General features: G+C 44.1%; 1 protein-coding gene across 3 annotated transcripts in view; it reads left to right on the top strand.

The window, feature by feature from the left end:
• The window catches only part of LOC137416888 (E3 ubiquitin-protein ligase TRIM7-like), a 94,324-nt gene that overhangs the window by 34,312 nt on the left and 40,665 nt on the right, over positions 1-19,347 (top strand). Inside the window, exon 1 of one of the 3 annotated variants that reach the window (XM_078769798.1) lies at positions 13,247-13,475. The exons of the other annotated variants lie outside the window; for them this stretch is intronic. The gene's annotated coding sequence lies outside the window, so the exon portion shown is untranslated. Of the gene's footprint in view, positions 1-13,246; positions 13,476-19,347 lie in introns of those variants that run through there. 3 annotated transcript variants of the gene reach the window in all.

Raw genomic sequence — 19,347 nt, 5'->3', positions numbered from 1 at the left:
AAATAAAGTCGTGGGAGTGTTCTGGCATTTCTAGATACACTCCGTTTTCATTACAGATGACAGTGCAATTCAATTTACACAATAAATCTCTTCCCATCAAATTTACTGGAACGCCAGATGCCACAAGAAAGGCATGTTGTGCAGTCAATGGACCAAGTTGGACACGCAATTCTTCCGTGACTGGCGTGTGTATGGGAACTCCTGACACTCCGACCACGTTCGTATAGTATTTTGACAATGGTATATCGGGAAAATCTGCTTGTCGTAACGTGGAACGCGTAGCTCCCGTATCGACGAGAAAGGGTGCCTTGCGTCCACCTACTGTCAAATTAACACTTGGTTCCTGTGCAGCCGACCCTGAGATTAAAGGAAGCGCTGCCACTTGGTCATTTTGGTCTAGTCAACAGGGTGTGGCAGACCATTTAGTCTGCTGAGGTCCTCCCTGAATTGGGGCATTCCTCAATAGAACCCTATTTGTTGATGGAGGCGGTGGTAACTGGTAGTATCCCTGTTCTTGGTTTCTCTTCCGAAATTGTCTTTGATATGGGCATCGCCTTTTCCAATGTCCCATTTCTCCACAATTGAAACATCGCTGTCTATCATTGGCTGGTCTGTCCACCTGTGCACTTGTATTTCTGGGCTGCATCTCTTGGTTTCTGGGTTGCCACTCCACTCTCTGGTTATTTCCTACTGCATTGTTGCATTGTTGCCCAGAAAACCTATTGCGTTGATTCGTAGTCATCAGGGCTTGAGTCTGTAGTTGCATCAATTTCTCGGCATTTACAGCACTATTCCTGGCTTGAATCCGCTGATGATGCAAGGCGTAATTCAATATTTCTTGCATTGGCTTGCCTTCCCAAGCAATACATTGTCTTTCCACTTCACTCTTCAATTTGGGCAATAGACCATTAATAAAAAGGGGTTTTAAGGCATTGTCAATTTGTGCCCGGTCTATGCTTGAATATAGTCGGAAAACATCTCGCAATCTGTCCAAATAATCGCTAGCATCTTCGCCTGTTTTCTGCTTGCATGTAACCACTTTGTTCCAATCCGTCACTGGTGGCAATTTTTTTATGGCCTCTATCAATTTATTGATCTGTGCCGTTCTAGCCTCCGTGGGCATGTCTACCTGTCCATCTTCCGTATTTACCCAGTTGGCCTCACGCATTAAGTTCCTCAAAGTGGTGGTATTAGGAATTAACCATTTTAAAAGTATTTCCATGTCTCTTGCAGTGGGCAACTGAGTTTCCACAATTAACCGCAGTTCCTCCGCAAATTGAAGTGGATCTGTTTTGATTGATGGCATACTACTCTGCAATGCCTTCAATTGATGTACCTGCCATGGTCTATACATCAGATCTGGTTGTTGCTGATTTGCCCCTGGAAATTGCCGCTGAGGAAAATTCATAACACCACATTGCTCAAACCCTCCTTGTGAGAGAGTCAACTTTTGATCATTCATTAGCCAATCACATTGATCGTTAGATTGATTGGCATTTATCACACGACCCTTACTCCTTGTATGGTGAAATGGAGAGCATGATAAAGGTATAGCAGCTGGTTGCATCGTTTGCCCACTTTGAGTCGGTTCCTGTGCCCCAATTGCACCCTCTTGGGTAGTTACCTCAAATGGGTCACGTCTTTCACCTGTCCTCTGTTGACTAGAACCAATCGCTGCACTCTGTTCTGGTCTTTCGGCAGGTACAGGTACAGGCACTACCTGTGGCTGATATACAATATTTCTCCGATAAGGTGGAGGAGTTTCGTCTTCCAGTTCATTTGTCTCGTATGATCTGGCTTCTGGATACAATTTGGGTTGGGATTGCTCTCCATTGCTGACTCGAAGAGGCATCTGATTTGCTACCTTACACAACCTATGCTGTATCTGTTTCACCTCTTTCTTCAAGCCCCCCATCTTTGCTTTGGTCTCCCTGTCCCTAGATTCAGCGTCCCAGTAATAGAATGGTTGCCAATCCACTTTGAACTTCTGTCGCCCTCTTGCTTCCAATTCTTTTCTGAGTGTTGCCAATACGTTTCTATCAAAAGTGCCCTCCTGTGGGAATCCACTTTTTCGACCTTTCGTCCATTCATACCAGGATTCCACATCTTTAAGTGATTCTGCCCCATATTTCTGATACATGGAGCTGATACAAGCACCTCTTTGACTCAAGTCCAATTGACCTTGTTTAATCTTGCAGAATCCACTTCCCATTTTGCCTGTGTGTGAGTACCTCTTTATACTCACTCAATATATCAAATAACTACAAGGACTACACATCGGACTACACCTGTATCCACTATCAACTGTGTGTACTGCAAAAATCGCAGAAGTTTGTTCCACCTTATACAAAGTAGCGTTGAATGCGTTGTTGTCTAGCTTATTCCGATAAGCTCCACTCTGTGGTCTTCCAGGAAGTATCTCTCCACCTGTCCACTTGATGACTGCAGGTGATTTCCAGAGAGTCCCCCTGCCCTGTGGCTTTTCCCACACCCCAATCTCACTGATCAGTGTTGCAGATGAGTCTGGATCAGTAAGTCCTGTTAAGGGGGGGTCAAACAAAAATAACCACATAATATAACAAATAACCACTAGACTCACCACCTCGCTCATCATCCCAGGTTGTCTGCACATTGATGTTTTGCAAATGTCCCAAAGCTTCTTTCTTGAGACCGCACTTTTTATTCATCCATCAATTGACTTGATTAAATTACATTTAAATAAAATCAGATCAGATTAAATTAATCAGATCAAAATCAATCAGATCAATCGGATCAGAATCAGAATCAATTCCAATATGCAATTTCAATCAATTCACCAACATTTATCAATAAAATCCTAATAATAATACATAATAAAATATCATAAATGATAATATCAAAATTCAAATATCAAATCATCATTGAAATTATCATTGAAAATATCAAAATATCAAATATCAAATCAGCAAAATTGACATTTATCAGTCTGATAACTCTATATCTAAGCCTGTTCCCAATGTTGGCAAAACAGTTCCGTCCGCTGGCGGAGGTATTCGAGCATGTCGGTCGTCACCTCGTACCCATACCTTCCGCCAATTGACAAATAACCGTTCTGCCTCTGGATCATATCTGACATATTTGTCCAATCCTGTGTGGTCATTATATCACAAATTAAAGTTGAACAACCACTGAAGGCAACTCAACCCTTCATTTGTGAGGCAATCAGCGAAAATTGATCCGACAGATATGAGCCAGTCCATTGGGCAATGTCTCACATGTCACGTGCCACATGTCATGTGTCACATGTCACACGTCATGTGATGTCACATGTCATGTCATGTGTCACCCACCATGTCTCACTTTGAAAGACACTCAAAGTTCTTGACAATTAAAATGGTGTAAGATTCCAGAAATGTGTACCAATGAATGGCAATTCATAATCATAGTCATACCATAATCATCCATTGCAGAAGACAAACATTTCCTGTATCAACACATCCACGTGGTATAATCAACAATGAAACAGTTATCATTAACAAAATTTGAGAATGAACATCAATAATAATCAACAATATGACAATCATGATGACAATGATGAATCTCATCAACAATGAGAGAAAACAATGAGAACTATGAAAGGTGAAAACAGGTAAAAGACAGGTAAAAAAGGAGTAAAAAGAGGAGGAAAGAGGGGAGGAAAAAGGGTGGGGCAAGGGAGTAGGAGGAGTGGCAGGATGCACTGAAAGAGGAGAAAGCAAACAAGGGAGGAATGAGGCTGGGGGGGGGGTGGGGGGGGGGCAGGGCTCCCGTAAGTGTATTAATACTATGCAAAATACGACACTCATTGTATTATTCTAAAGATAACTGTGTATTATTGGCCGCACTCATGAGTCCCTTACAAGGCTGTGAGAGATTATATGGTAAATACTGTCTCCCTCTCGAACTTCTGTGCGAGCCATTACACTCATCTGTGTATTATTTAACCATTCCAACTGTGTCGTATCATGGCACTCATCACTTTAACACTATGGGGCCATATTCTTTAGGGAGAGGGAGAAATTTAAAAAATGAGAATGAAAAACACATACCCACACACACAAAAACACATAAAGCCACATAATGAGGTGATATGCTAAATCAACATGGGATCCAATGGGATATGCAATCCCATTCAATCCCATACAATCAACGATCCTATACATGCCTCATACAATGTGTCTGTAACTTACATATGTAATTACAATCGTCGCCCAAATGTATTTGGCCTTTATAGCAGTACCTGTGATCTACCAAGGAAGTATTCCTTCACATAAGATCTTTACCAAAAATTGGTGAAAATCTGGGAGCTCCAATTATGTGAATACATATTTCTGAGGATAGGCCAAGGTGCTACCTCCAGGTACACGCAACAGGTACATGTCATTCATTTATGCAATAAACCCTAAAAACATGTATATTGTCCTAATTCGGAGTTAGATCAGATCGGGAAGTGTCAATATTTTCCCTAATCAGGATGTAAAAGGTAAGTTTGGAAAGAGGGCAAGAAAAGGTGAAAGAGGTTACATTTAAAAAATCGTTTCTGATCCCATATGGAAGAAGTGGACGGGACCAAACCGCAACACCAAGCGTTGCCATGGGCAACCTGCCTGCACGCATTTTACAACGTGCCCGGCTGGACGTGGAAAAGAATGCCTATTTTTAGACTGTCTGTCGACTCGTGCAGACAAATTGGCTAAATGCTAAACAATGCTAAATGCTAAACTCACTTTTGTTACCACACTGGGAATGCATGTTAGAAAATCGAATCCAGCCGATTCCCTTAGTACTGTACGCTGTATAAAATTCACTTTTTGTACAAAACGCTAGTTATTTAAAAAATGCTCAAATAATCGTTAAAAAAATCGCTGTTCAACTTGTGCGAGAGCATATCCACACGTCCCTCGTGACCACATCAAAGAAGAGGCTCACCACAGGAAAAATATTATATAAATCTCAACCGTAGGAACCCAACAAATTTGAATCATCATACAAAAGGAATGGGGAGATATGTGACACAGACCATTGAACTGGAATCACGTATGAAATCAAATGAATACACAAAAAGCATATTCATACACACAAAATATTTTCATGACTGGACGAATGCAGCACCGTTTTCGCTAACGTCCCGGGATTCGTTAGTGGCTCTTTGCACTCGTAGAATGTACCGAAAAAAAGAAAGAAAAAAAGTACCCAAAAAAATTACAATTTATTATTTATTTATTTATTTATTTATGAAATTTTGGGAAAGAAATTTGTTGTTTTCTCGTTCATGATTTTAAAAAATCGCAAAATAATTATACAGTATATACCATATCAGTGGTCCTTCATGAAAGCACAGCACCTTTTCTAAAGACAAAAGGCTTTAGTGGATATTTGTGACGGTTCATGGCACCATCCCTGAAAAATGCGTATACATCAGTAGTACACTGAGTTAAATTTTGGAAGAAAAAGAGAAAAAAAAATTGTCATAATTTCTGAAACCTGTTAAAGGCCTCGTGATTTTTCCTTCCACATATCAACAAAACATACACAAAACTCAAACACTGAACTATTTTTCGCAGATTAACATCAGACTACACAGATAACAAACAAAAGCTTACCTTGTTCTGTGGAGTTGACTCCCTTACGGACCACCAATTGTAGAATAATAATTTTAACTTCTTTTTCTACTTCAGAAACTTCAGAAACTCGTTTTAGCAAAATCAATGTTTTATTCACTTTTGAGAATTTGTTGTATACTTGAGAATTTGTTGTATACTAAGCCGAGATCTTTAATGAGTCCTTGTTCCAGTCTTTGTTGAAGCTTGTTTGGTAGGTCTTGGTTGAAACTCGGTCTGTAGGTCTTTTGAAGCTCGTTCAGTTGTTGACCAGTCTCCAGTTGTTCCCCGTCCACTCTGCTGCTTTGCTCGCAACTTTCTCCTGGTTTTAAAGCCCCAAACTCCTTTGATGTTGCGGAGTATGCAGGGTCACCCCCGAGGTTAAATCCCCTTGGGACATGAGAGCCTGCAAGCGTCTCTGGTTCTCTTGTTCAAAACCCTTATTTGGCTCTTGCTTGGCCAGCTAGTACTTATTTCTGTTCAAGAGGTCAAATACTCTGACCTGCTGAGGAAGAATTTGCAGCCTGTGTGCAGTGGACTGAACATAGGCTACTTTTGATAGACAGGTGGCGGTCCAAGAGCGTTACACATTTTGTCTGAAATTAACTCTCCTGACCACCTGTTAACTCTAGTTCTATGCTCTTTTGCTCATTCGTAAAGTAAAACATAATTCCACTTTAAACAAGATTACATTGATATATATTCTAGCAATATTGTCAATATGAATATTTATTCCCTGACACTGGTCTGTGCACCTGTGCACTGTATTGCTGGGCTGCATCTCTACATCCCTGAGTTGCCACTGCAATCTCTCGTTATCTCCCGAAACACGAAAAAATTCTCTGTACCGTCCTTTTTGGGGAGACAACTGGAAATCAGATGGGACAACTGTCCCTTTCATTCCTAATTTCGAGGGCAGTTGTGCATTTGTCTCCTCCACTGTATCCTGTATCCTTTTTATTTTAAGTTCTAGATCCGTTATCCGTTCTTGCTGTTCCCGTTGTCTGGATTCACCATCCCAAAGATGGAATGCAAGCCAGTCTACTGTTAGATTCTGTCTCTTCCTGGCTTTCAATCTTTGTTCCAATCTTTCCAATCGACTTTGCTCAAATGTACCATCTCTTGGAAACTCCTCATCATGTCCCTTTGTCCACAAATACCAATTCTCGACCTGCCTTATAGCTTCGGCACCATAACGGTCGTACATATGATGTGTACAAGTACCTTTTTGTGGAATCTCTGGTTGTCCTTGTGTATTCTTGCAGGCTCCATTTCCCATTCTGCCTTTTATCAAAGTAGCGTTGGATGTGTTGTAGTTTGTTCCTCTAAACTAAAGCTTCACTCGTACCTCCAGGAAGGATCTCTCCACCTGTTCAAACGGTGATTTCCAGAGAATCTCCCTCACCTGTGGCTTTTGCACAATCCAATCTCACTGATCAGTATTTGCAGATGAGCCAGAGGGTCAGTATGAAATGGGTGAATCCTCAGGTGTCCGCTCTGTTGACGGGGAAATCACACAATGGTAACGGCACATATATATCTGTATATAAACTCACCACCTTGCTCAATTTTCCAAGGTTGTCTTCACATTGATAATCTCTAACTAACTCTAACTAACATCTCTAACTGACGGATGTTCATACACAGTTCTGGAAGAAATCGAGACAGCGCTATGCATAGACAAATTAGCAAGTGTGGAGAAAGATACAGTACCACTTCCGTCACATGTGCACCCTTCGGTCCCGACTGTATTAGCATTCGATAACATCGACAGGCTAGAGGAATCGCTGAGTGGTGGCGGAACATCGCATCGCGTCAACGGTATCATCGTCCAACCGAAGTCGCAGTCGTGTTTGCCGCCCCAACCTCCATCGGCAGTATCCAAAGCAGATAAGAAGCGATCTATCCCATCATCCAGCGATTTAGTTCCAATATACAGCGGTGGGAAACGAAGAGGGCCCACCTGCAATCAAGCCTGCAGATCTTTCTGACACTCTTGCAGGCGCAACATCCCTTGCGCAGCGCCGAAATCACGTATGGATTATGACTCGCATGCTGGAACCATGCGACCAGACAATCAGTTCGTGGACTGGTTTCAACATCATGACTAGAGATCGTGTTCAGGTGACGGAAGATGTAGTTGGCTACCTGCCGACTATAAACGCGCCTGCCACAGATATGGCAACAGTGCAAGAAATCCTCAGAGAATCTCTGAACATCATGTCATCACTTCAGCTTGAGCGTATACCGGTGGTGCTAGACCAGGCACTATTTGCTAAGGCGACCGAAATAGCATGGAAAGATGTCGATCGATATGGAAGAATCGTGCTCATGATGGGGAACTTCCATACCATCTGTAACTTCATGTCGAGCATTGGGAAAATGTTTGGAGATGAAGGCCTTCGGGATGTAGCTGTTGAGTCAGGAGTAATCGCTGAAGGTTCCATCAACAGGGTTCTGGAAGGCAAGCAATACAACCGTGCTGTGCGACTCCACAAGTTGATGTACGAGGCACTAATGCGCATCATTTGGAAGGGCTTCCAGGTGTGGATAGAAAGCAATCATCCTGACAAGGAACCCCAGATTCGAAGCACTGACCTCAAAATTCGCAGCATCAAGGAGGATGTTTGCCACGAGACTCTCGCTGCTGCTCTCGATGATGATTCATGTGTACAGAGCTTTGACATGTTCGCGAAATACCTACATTTTCTGCGAACCAAACATGGAGACCTGGCTCGCTTCTGGATGATGTATATTGATATGGTAGAGACCCTGCTGGGGTTGATTCGTGCGGATAGAGAAGGCGACTGGATGCTTCACTTGGCTTGTGTCAGAAGAGTGATCCCTTGGTGTTTCGCAATGAACAAGGTGAACTATGCTATATATCTACCAGTGTACTATGCACAGATGACGCAACTCCACGAAACATGCCCCGAGTTGTACAGGCATTTCAATCAAGGCTACTTCTCCGTACAGCTTAGACCAGGGAATCCATTTGCCAGAATCACTGTTGATCAGACAACAGAAGAAACAGTAAACAAAGATACGCAAACAGCTGGAGGAACACGAGGTTTTAGTCTTCGACAAGGGGCTGTGTCACGATACTATCTAACTGCAGAAAATCGGGCTACTGCACTGAGGCAACTACGAGAAACTATCCTTGTGAATGGCAGCGACACATCTCACGCCAAGCACCCTGACTTGTCTACTTCTCGCATCAAACGTGATGAGTCTGGCGTCACAGCTATCTGTGATCTACTGGAAAATGACTGGACCAATCCATTCGCCGATGATCCGTCATGTCTTCTCAGTATATCTACCGGAGCGGCTGCGAGGGAGGACGTTTCTAATGACCTACTCAACACCCTGCAAAAGGGGGAAGCGGCGTATCAAAGCTTCCAGAAACGTCTTGAAGAGGGAACAGGCTTTCATGACACATTGAACAAGCTAAACTTGAAGACCTTTGGTAAGATCAAGCAGAAAGTTGTGAAGGGCACAAACAAGGAGATCGTCCTGAGAGCTGACAGACAACTGTTTGCCACCATGATACTCATCGCCAAGACAAGGAACCTCGACATGCAACTTGTCCTTTGTCACCCACTAGGGCCGTTACCATGGTCTTTGGCAAACGTTGATGGGTCAATGAAAAAAACGAACAAAGCTGCACTTGCGAAACACATGGAAGGTCTTGTGGAACCAGCCGAGAACGTTGACAAGCGAAGTGCAACAATAATTGATGCGATGGCTCTCATACAAAAGATGCATGGCGAGAACGACACGTTCGAAGAACTATCTGACCGCATCCTTGCTGCAGCGCTTCATGCTGGTCAAGGCAGTGAGCACATCGATGTTGTCTTTGACACATACACAGAAGAATCCATCAAAGCAGCTGAGCGTGTGAACCGCGGTTCAAATGAAGGCATCAGTTTCAGCGAGATCAGACCCGCACACAAAATCATGAACTGGCGGCGTCTCCTTGCTTGCAGCCAGACAAAGGAGAAACTGGTTGTGTTTCTGGCGGAGTCGTGGAAACATGAAACAAATCGCGAAAAGCTAGGCAACAGAACACTGTATGTCACCTGTGGTGAAAAATGTCTGGTACTGACCCGCGATAGGTGGAAGTTGGTGCAAGCACTCGAATGTAGCCACGAGGAAGCAGACACGCGTATGTTTCTCCACGCAAAGCACGCCGCTACCCACTACAAGATGATCATCTTAGTGGCAGATGACACCGACGTTCTGATCATCAGTCTTCATCTCAGCAGAACCATCGATAGTCAGCTCTTCATCAGACGAGGAACAAAGGTTCGAGTCAGAATGATCGACGTTGGAAAGTTGGCTGCGGTATTGGGGTCTGGAGTTTGCAGTGCATTGCCAGGGCTTCATGCATGGAGCGGGTGTGACACTGTGAGTGCTCTGGCTAGCCAAGGAAAGATAAAGGCTTTGAAGCTTGTGCAAGCGAATGAGCTGTATCTTCAAGCATTCACAGATCTGGGATCTTCGTGGAATGTACCAACAGACGTCTTCAATAGCATTCAGGCCTTCACGTGTCAGCTGTACGCCAAGAACACGAAGATCGTCGGTGTTAATTCGCTCCGTTATCACATGTTCTGTGCAAAGAAGGGCCAGATCGAATCTGGACAATTGCCGCCTTGTGAAGACTCCTTGATGCAGCATACGCTTAGGGCCAACTATCAGGCGGCTATCTGGCGACGCAGCCTTGAAAACCTACCAGACGTCCCAACACCATCAGCAGGACATGGTTGGGAACTCGATGATGGCGGTTCGCTCACAATCCGATGGATGGCGGGTCTACCAGCTCCAGATGTCGTCTTGAATCTCATCTCATGCACATGCAGAAGGACGTGTCGACCGTCAGATTGCTCCTGCATACTGAATGGGTTGAAGTGCACTGTTGTGTGTAAGCTGCAGGGATGCTCCAACATGGTGCAGGATGATGCTATCGTGGCTCAGGATGCCAATGACTCTGATGGCGACTCTGATGATTAACTTTGTGTGCACTGTATATTGTATAGCATATGTTGTTCTCTATTATAATGCAGGCCAAATTGCCTGAAAATCTTTATAGACAGATAAACGGTTTAGCAAAATGTATAATTTGGAAGATCATACCGGTGTTATTTGACTAAAACATGACATGTTCAATGATACCTCCGCTTGCTTATTAGGAATATACATCGTATGGTGTTAAAATCAGCTCCATACGTCTTTCCAAACTCTAGTAATGAATAATTAATATAATTGGCGGCCATTTTGAAATCCAAGATGGCCACCAAAGTGCAGATTTCCTATGTAACAATTTCCGCCTGCTTATTAGATATCGTATGGTGTTAAAATCCTCTCCGTACGACATTCCTAACTTGCGTTATCGTCAGAATAGATAATGCCAGCGGCGGCCTAAGTCATTTTATGCCTCTTTACATTTATTTGTTGTAAACTCGTGGTGGATGATATGTTTTAGTTTTTGAGTTATTTTTATAGACAGATAAACGGTGTAGCACAATGCATAATTTGGAAAATCATACCAGTGTTGTTTCACTAAAAAAAGTACAAGTCTAATAATAAAATATTGAAAAATATATGATTTTTTTTCGATAATTGATTTTTATAATAATTAATCTAAAACAAAATGCTTCATATTATTTTTTATTTAGACGGTACACATCGGACGTATATTTAGTCGTCAACCGCACATCGATAGCTAGTATAGAAGTCCAGATACACGTGCAACAATGTACCCCACCAAATGGGCATTTTCGAGCTGGGTGGTTTCAAAGATGGCGTCCATCCGGGCACTAAGCTACCGTTCTCAGATGTCCATCACACCTTTTCTGACACTTGAGACATTGGTCTAATGGAAAATCATAATGAGAATTACTCCCCCCGCCGGAGCATTACTTTTGGTCTGGCTCAAGGACTAACATGATGTTTCATAAAGTTGTGGACAGATTATAACAAAACTTGGTGGAAGAATGGGGTAGGTGGCAATAACAAACCAATTAGATTTTGGTTCAGGTTCAGGTTCAGATGCAGATCCGGCCTCTCAATGGAATACAAAACACAAACTTTTCAGCCTGGCGGAGGTGTGCACTCCACCGAGAGCCGTTCTAGTTCCTCCACCACCGACGGTGGAAGGAGATTGTTTTCACCCCTATCTGTCTGTCTGTCAATGAGCACGATATTTCAAGAAGGAATGGACGGAATGAGACAAAACTTGCCGGACAGGTTGCGTGTGTGACAAGGACGAATTGATGAGATTTTGATGAAGATCCGGATCCGAGAAGTTTTTGAGTGATTCTTCACTATTTAATGTTCAGGCCAAAAACCATGGACAGAATGATGCCTCAAAAAAGTTATGGATGCATGCATTCCAAGTAATGCTCGGGAAAAGTTCATATACAGTAAAGGGGTACCAGTTCCCTTGATTGTACCATATCAAATAGCTTATTGTATGGAAATCAAGGGAGGCGAAATGTGCCCCCCCCCCCCCCCCCCTTTTGTGGAATCGTTTCTCTGGATGAAACTTTAACATGGCGACTGAAAATTCGTTTCTTGGCTTCAACTGGATGAAATTGCCTGCAAATTGCAGAAGTAAATGCTTTGTACGTTGAGGTAATTTGTTGCAAGTTTCAGCAATGAGTAAACATTGAAGGCACATAACTAGTTGAATCCACCCAATGAGTTGGGTGTTAAGTATTCTTGAATTTTATAAAGAAAAACCCCCAAATTCACGATGGTGTCTGTCAGTCCATCCGCCTGTCTGCCCAAAATGTGTTCTCGCTCATGTCTCAAAGGCTATACATTGAAACAAGCTGAAACAGGGTCTGGCGAATAGGGTGGATGAGGATGTCACTCAAAATGCAGGTCCTCGATTGTTGCAGCTGCATTGCGGGCAGTATGGGGCCGAGCATTGTCATGCTGGAGCAAAACACCGCAGTGAGTAGCCCAAGACGTTTTGATCTCATTGCTGGTTTCAGATGATTTTTAAGGAGGTCCCAGTATGATGCACTGGTGACCGTGGTCCCTCTGGGCACGTAACGCCCTACAAGTGGACGTCGGCTATCCCAGAAGAGCATCAGCATCACTTTTCCAGTGAACGGCTGTGTGCGGAATTTTTTGGGCATCGGTGAAGTTGAATGGCGCCACTCTTTTCTTGCCCTCTACATTTCTGGCTGAAAGTAGTGGACCCAGCTTTCATCCCCAGTCACTACACGCTGTAAGAAAGTGTCACCTTCTGTTTCATAACGTCGCAGAAGTTCTACACATGCGTCCACTCGCCGTTCTCTCAGTTCGGGTGTGAGTTGTCTGGACACCCATCTTGCAGACACTTTGCTGAACCCCAGCACGTTGTGAATGATATGGTATGCTGAACCATGGCTATCGTTCAATTCGGAGACCACTTCATCCAGCGTAATGCAACGGTTTTCCCTTAGCATGCGCTCAACTCCTGCAACCATTACTGGTGTGTTGGCTGTGTGAGGCTGACACGAGGGAGCAGTGTCTGCCACACTGGAAACTCCACTTTTAAACTTCCTGTCCCAGTCGTACACCTGCTGCAGCAATAAACATGCATCACCATATTGCATTATCATTCTGCGACAGATTTCACTGGGATTCATACCCTCACTTCCCAAGAAACGGATGACAGAACGTTGCTCCTCCCTGGTGCATGCTTCTAAGGGAGCCGCAATCTTGGGTTGTTCGGGTTGGCAACTGCAATTTGGAGCCTCAACATGCAACCCCATTGACGGCAATTTGGGACTTCCGTTTCCGGTCTTGCTGGCGAGGGTTCGTTTATTCTCAGCTCTCCACGCTCTCCATCGAAATCGAAGTTAAGTAATTGTTCCCATTTGTATTTTCGTTATAACTGTATTTATTTTATGGTGTATATAATGTCTCCCGACGGAGATTTTCGGTGCAAATCTTTCATACCTGTATTGAAAATCGTGTTAATTTGTGTCGTGTCTTGAGGCCTTGTACAGTGTACACTGTACAACCTTGAGGCTTTGTTTTTCTCTCAGCGGTCCGTCGTTTGTGATCCAATAACTTTCGTTCTCTGTTTTCCCAGTCTTTTCACCCCATAGCTTACTTACTTATGTAAATCTCAACTCAAAAAAAACAAAAACAAAAGACATTACCTTCTCTGTGCTCATTCGTTTATTCATTCTTATTCGTTCGTTCATTCTTCGACCACGTGCTTCTCCCCCATTTCCCCAGATAGATTGTCAAATTTCAACTCGTTATTTTATCGTCCATGCGTTATTGTTTGATTATAGTTAGTTTTGGTTTGAATTTCCTGTAACTCGTAATTAATTAATCGTGTTCTGCTCCTCGTGTGCGGCCTTGTCGTTGTACCCCCATCGGGGTTTGTTAACTTAAGCGTGTTTTGCTTGGCTCTTAGTTTTTTCCCTTCGACCCTGAACATAATACTCTGTCGAACGTTCTAAATCCCCACCCCCCCCCACTCCCCCCCCCAAAAAAAAACAAAAAAGAACCAAAAACATTTATTTTCCTTTCTCCACGTGTACTGTTGTCTCATCCTGTATTTTCTGTCCAGGTGTGCTGTTCGCCCCGCCCCCATTATCTCCTTGCCATCCACCGTTTTCCCTGTTCACGTGACTCGTGGTGGTCCCTCTCAGCTCTCCCCCCGTTGGTATTTTGTGCATATAAGATTGTTCACGGTTCTGTTTAAATATTATTTAAACATGTTTAACCTTTCCCCTTCAGTGTTTTACTCAGTGGTATTTTACAACACGCTGTTTTTCTTCCTATTTAAAAGGCTTTTCTCAATTTCCTCTCCAACTCAAATCCACTTCAAAAAAAAGAAATTCAATATCTTATACGTCTCCCTCACTACATGGTCTAAATTCACATTCATTCCATCCCTCCTCCATCGTTCTGAATCGGATTGCTAACTTGAAAATCACAACAAACCCAATTTGTTTTCAATGTTCGTCTTTCATTAATCATCCACTTTCTAAACTCCCCTCTTGCCCCTCCCATCCAAATCCCCCCCTTGCACCTACACTCCTAAACTCCCCCTTGCCCCTCCCCTCCAAATCCCCCCTTGCCCCTCCACTCCTGAACTCTCCCCTTGCCCTTCCCCTCCTAAACTCCCCCCTTTCCCCTCCCCTCCAAATCCCCCCCTTGCCCCTCCACTCCTGAACTCCCCCCTTGCCCCTCCCCTCCAAATCCCCCCTTCGCCCCTCCACTTCTAAACTTCCCCCTTGCCCCTTCCCTCCTAAACTCCCCCCTTGCCCCTCCCCTCCTAAACTCCCCCCTCACTCCTCCCCTTCAAAACTCCCCCCCAACCCCTTCTATTCAAATCTCCCCCCTTACCATTCCTCTCCAATTCTCCCTCCTCCCCCCTCCTCCTCAAAGCTGCCTCCTCCCCACTTCGTCTCCCTTCTATCTCATACCTCCACCCCACCCAACCTTCTACTTTCCTCTGCCCCCCCTCAAACAACCCCTCACTGTGCCTCATCCCTTCACCATCAAACCTTTCATCCTCCTCATCCTTCCCTTTCTTGGAACTCTTCTGCAATCTCTGACACACTATCAACTGCTCTCCCTACCTCCCCCTCTCATCCTTCATCTTACCCTACTCCTCCCCTCCCCTGTCCTGTACCCGATGCTCCCCCACTCTCTTCATTAACGGTATGGACCTCAAACATCCAGGGCCTTCGCTCAAACCTGACTGATCTCTCCATACAGGTTGCTTCTGACAATCCAGACTTGATCTGCTTAACAGAGACTTTCCTCCTTCAAGATGTCTCTGATTCCTTAATATCTCTTCCTGGTTACTCCCTCCTCCGGTATGATAGACCTGAGCCTCAGCCTTGTGGTGGGGTGGCTATCTTTATCAAAAACGCTCTTCCTCACTCTCCTTGCACTGCCCTCTCATTTCCCGACTCGGATCTCAGCCAATGGAGTATCTTCTCTTCTAGACTTGGTTATGACAAACTTCCCTGCTAATGTCTGCTGCTCTTCTTCTGCTCCAATCCGTTCTTCTGATCATGTGCTTGTCAAAGTGGACATCTCTCTGGCCATTCTCAGAGAGCCTCCTCAGCGTCGACGAGTCTGGCATTTCACTCAGGCTGACTGGGACGGTCTTCAAGCAGCCATCAATCGTCTGGATTGGTCTCCCATCTCCACTGCCTCTGACATCAATTCTTCCTGGGAATTCTTCCAAAGCAAACTGATCTCTCTCATGCACAGATTTATCCCATCTCGCCTTCAGTTGTCTTACCCTTCCTCCCGTCCATGGTACACTGAATCTTGTGGTGAGGTAGTTGCCCTGAAACAACTTGCCTTTGCCTCTTGGAAGGCTAATCCAACTGAAGGCAATCTCAGTTCCTTCCACCAAGCTCGAAACAAGTGTGTTTCGACCCTCAGGAGTGCCAGGAAGGACTATCTCTCCACACTCAAGATTGAACTCTCAAACCTGTCTCCTTCCTCCAAATCCTGGTGGCGTCTGGTCAAATCCGTTTCTGGTGTTAGTTCCCCCTCCATCCCCTCCCTTACCTCAAATGGCTACACAGTTGACACCGCACGTGACAAAGCCGAATGCCTCAACTCTGTGTTTGCCTCAAAGTCTTGTGTCCCAAACCCATCTCTCTCTGTTCCCACCTTTCCCAGTCGAACCCAACTGCTCCTGGACTCTGTGTCCTTCTCTCCTGACAAGGTGGAGAAGTTTTTATCAAACCTCGACTCTGATTCTGCAACTGGACCAGATGGTATCAGCCCTCGGGTCCTAAAATCCTGCTCTGCCGCTCTATCTCACCCTCTCTCTGTTCTCTTCACCCTCTCTTTTGCTCAAGGTCATCTGCCAGCATCTTGGAAATCAGCAAACATTACTGCTTTACACAAAAAGGTGCAAAAACAGATCCTTGCAACTACAGACCAATCAGCCTGCTCCCAATTATCAGCAAAGTCATGGAATCCATCATTGCTTAGGATATGAAATCTTTCCTCTTCTCCAATGGCTTGATCTCTGATCATCAATTTGGTTTCAGACCAGGTCACTCTACTCTGGACATGCTGCTTCTGCTGTCTCAACCATGGATGGAGGTCCTCAATGCCAAACAGGAAATCAGAGCTGTCTCCCTTGACATATCACGTGCCTTCAATACGGTCTGGCACCCCGCTCTGCTCACCAAACTCTCCTCCTATGGTATCCATGGAAATCTCCATGCATGGCTTGCGGACTTCCTCTCTGGTCGTAGGCAACGTGTGGCCCTGAATGGATTTCTCTCTTCTCCCCTTCCTGTTCAGGCTGGAGTTCCCCAAGGCAGTGTGCTGGGCCCTGTGCTTTTTCTGGTCTTTATCAATGATCTCTCAGACTCTCTGGAAAATCCTCTCTATCTCTTTGCTGATGACTCCACTCTCTGCCGCTCCATACCTCTTCCCTCAGATCGGCAGTCTGCAGCCTCCTCACTCTCTGAAGACCTGGACAAAATCACAGACTGGTCAAACAAGTGGAACATGTCTTTCAATCCTGACAAATCTCACACTCTTACTATGTCTCTCCGAAAAGATCGACTGGACAACCCTCCCATCTACTTTCTCAACAATCCTCTCCAAGAAGTTCTGTCGCTCAAGCTTTTGGGTCTCACTATCTGCCATGATCTTCCTTGGGAAAACCACATTTCCAAGCTGGCCTCCAAAGCCAGTCGCCGACTGGGCATCCTCCGTCGTGCGAAGTCCTTCCGAGGCACACCTGAGCTCCTCACCACATACAAGGCTTTCATCCGCAGCTCAATGGAATCCTGTTCTCCCCTATGGGCTGGTGCTCCTGCCTCACACCTGGCTCGGCTTCACGCTGTTGAATCCAAAGCTTTCAGAATCATTGGAATCTCCCGCGATGAAGCTATCTCTGAGGGCCTTTCACTCACTCACCGCAGGCAGGTAGGTGGTCTTTCTGTCTTCTACCGACTCCTCTCCGGCCTTGCTCCCCCAGCTCTCTCTGTGCTCTGTCCCCCAAATATTCCTACAGGTCGCACAAGATCTGCCAGCCACCCTCTGATGGTTAAACTGCCGAAATCTTGGCTCTCTGCTCACCTTCACTCTTTCATTCCTCTTTTCTCCCGCCTCTGGAACAAACTCCCACACTCACTTCAATCACACTCCTCCCTCCAGGTCTTTAAAACAGCTGTTCACCACCATCTCTCATCTTCCCCCATCCAAAACCTTGATCTTTTCTACCCCCACTAATTCACCCCAGATCCACCTTGTTTGAAATTCCAACTTCTTTCCTGGAAGTCCTGGCAGTGTCCATATGTTTTATACCTCTCCCACACCCCCCCCCCCCCCCCCTTCCCATGCCTCCCCCCCAAAGCCCTCTCCCTCCCACAGTTATCTCGATGTCTCCATGTCTCTCGGTCCCTGCTCTCAAATGTTGTGTTTGTGTCCTTCCCCCTCTCTCCCCATCTTGTCTACCGCTCCCGATGTTATTTGTTTTATGTGTCTGTTTGTCTTTCTGTGTGATTAATGTTCGCTCTTTCACGAGCCTCGATCTTGTATACAAAAAAAAAAAAAAAATTTTGTGGGGAAAACCTGCTCGGGGGAGAAAACCCCTTTGGAGAGGGGGACAAATGAATGTGAGAAAACCTTCATTGTGTAACCCTTAGTCATCCTGTCAAGTTTGGTTGAGATTGGATAAGTAATGACGGAATATATTGCGGTCAATCATTCATCAGTCAGACAGACACCAAAAGGCGTATTTTAGTATGATGGTGGGGAAGATGATACACCTTTACTATCTCCATTATCAACATACAACTTGAATTATTTATTTATTAAATACACTTTTACCATCTCCACAACCAACACACAACTTTGAATTACTTATTTACTAAGTACACTTTTACCATCTCCACTTCCAACACACAACTTTGAATTACTTATTTACTAAGTACACTTTTACCATCTCCACTTCCAACACACAACTTTGAATTACTTATTTACTAAGTACACTTTTACCATCTCCACTTCCAACACACAACTTTGAATTACTTATTTACTAAATGCACTTTCACCATCTCCATGACCAGCACACAACTTTGAATTACTTATTTACTAAATGCACTTTCACCATCTCCATGACCAACATACAACTTTGAATTATTTATTTACTAAATGCACTTTTACCATCTCCACTTCCAACACACAACTTTGAATTACTTATTTGCTAAGTACACTTTTACCATCTCCACTTCCAACACAGAACTTTGAATTACTTATTTACTAAGTACACTTTTACCATCTCCACTTCCAACACAGAACTTTGAATTACTTATTTACTAAATACACTTTTACCATCTCCACTTCCAACACACAACTTTGAATTACTTATTTACTAAGTACACTTTTACCATCTCCACTTCCAACACAGAACTTTGAATTACTTATTTACTAAATACACTTTTACCATCTCCACTTCCAACACACAACTTTGAATTACTTATTTACTAAGTACACTTTTACCATCTCCACAACCAAAACACAACTTTGAATTATTTATTTACTAAATACACTTTTGCCATCTCCTTGACCAACATACAACTTTGAATTACTTATTTACTAAATGCACTTTCACCATCTCCATGACCAACACACAACTTTGAATTACTTATTTACTAAATGCACTTCCACAATCTCCATGACCAACATACAACTTTGAATTACTTATTTACTAAATGCACTTTCA

The sequence above is a fragment of the Myxine glutinosa genome, chromosome 1, assembly GCF_964187855.1.
Source record: "Myxine glutinosa chromosome 1, kmMyxGlut1.1, whole genome shotgun sequence".
Classification (NCBI taxonomy): domain Eukaryota; kingdom Metazoa; phylum Chordata; class Myxini; order Myxiniformes; family Myxinidae; genus Myxine; species Myxine glutinosa.
This window is presented reverse-complemented; position numbering and strand designations above follow the sequence as displayed.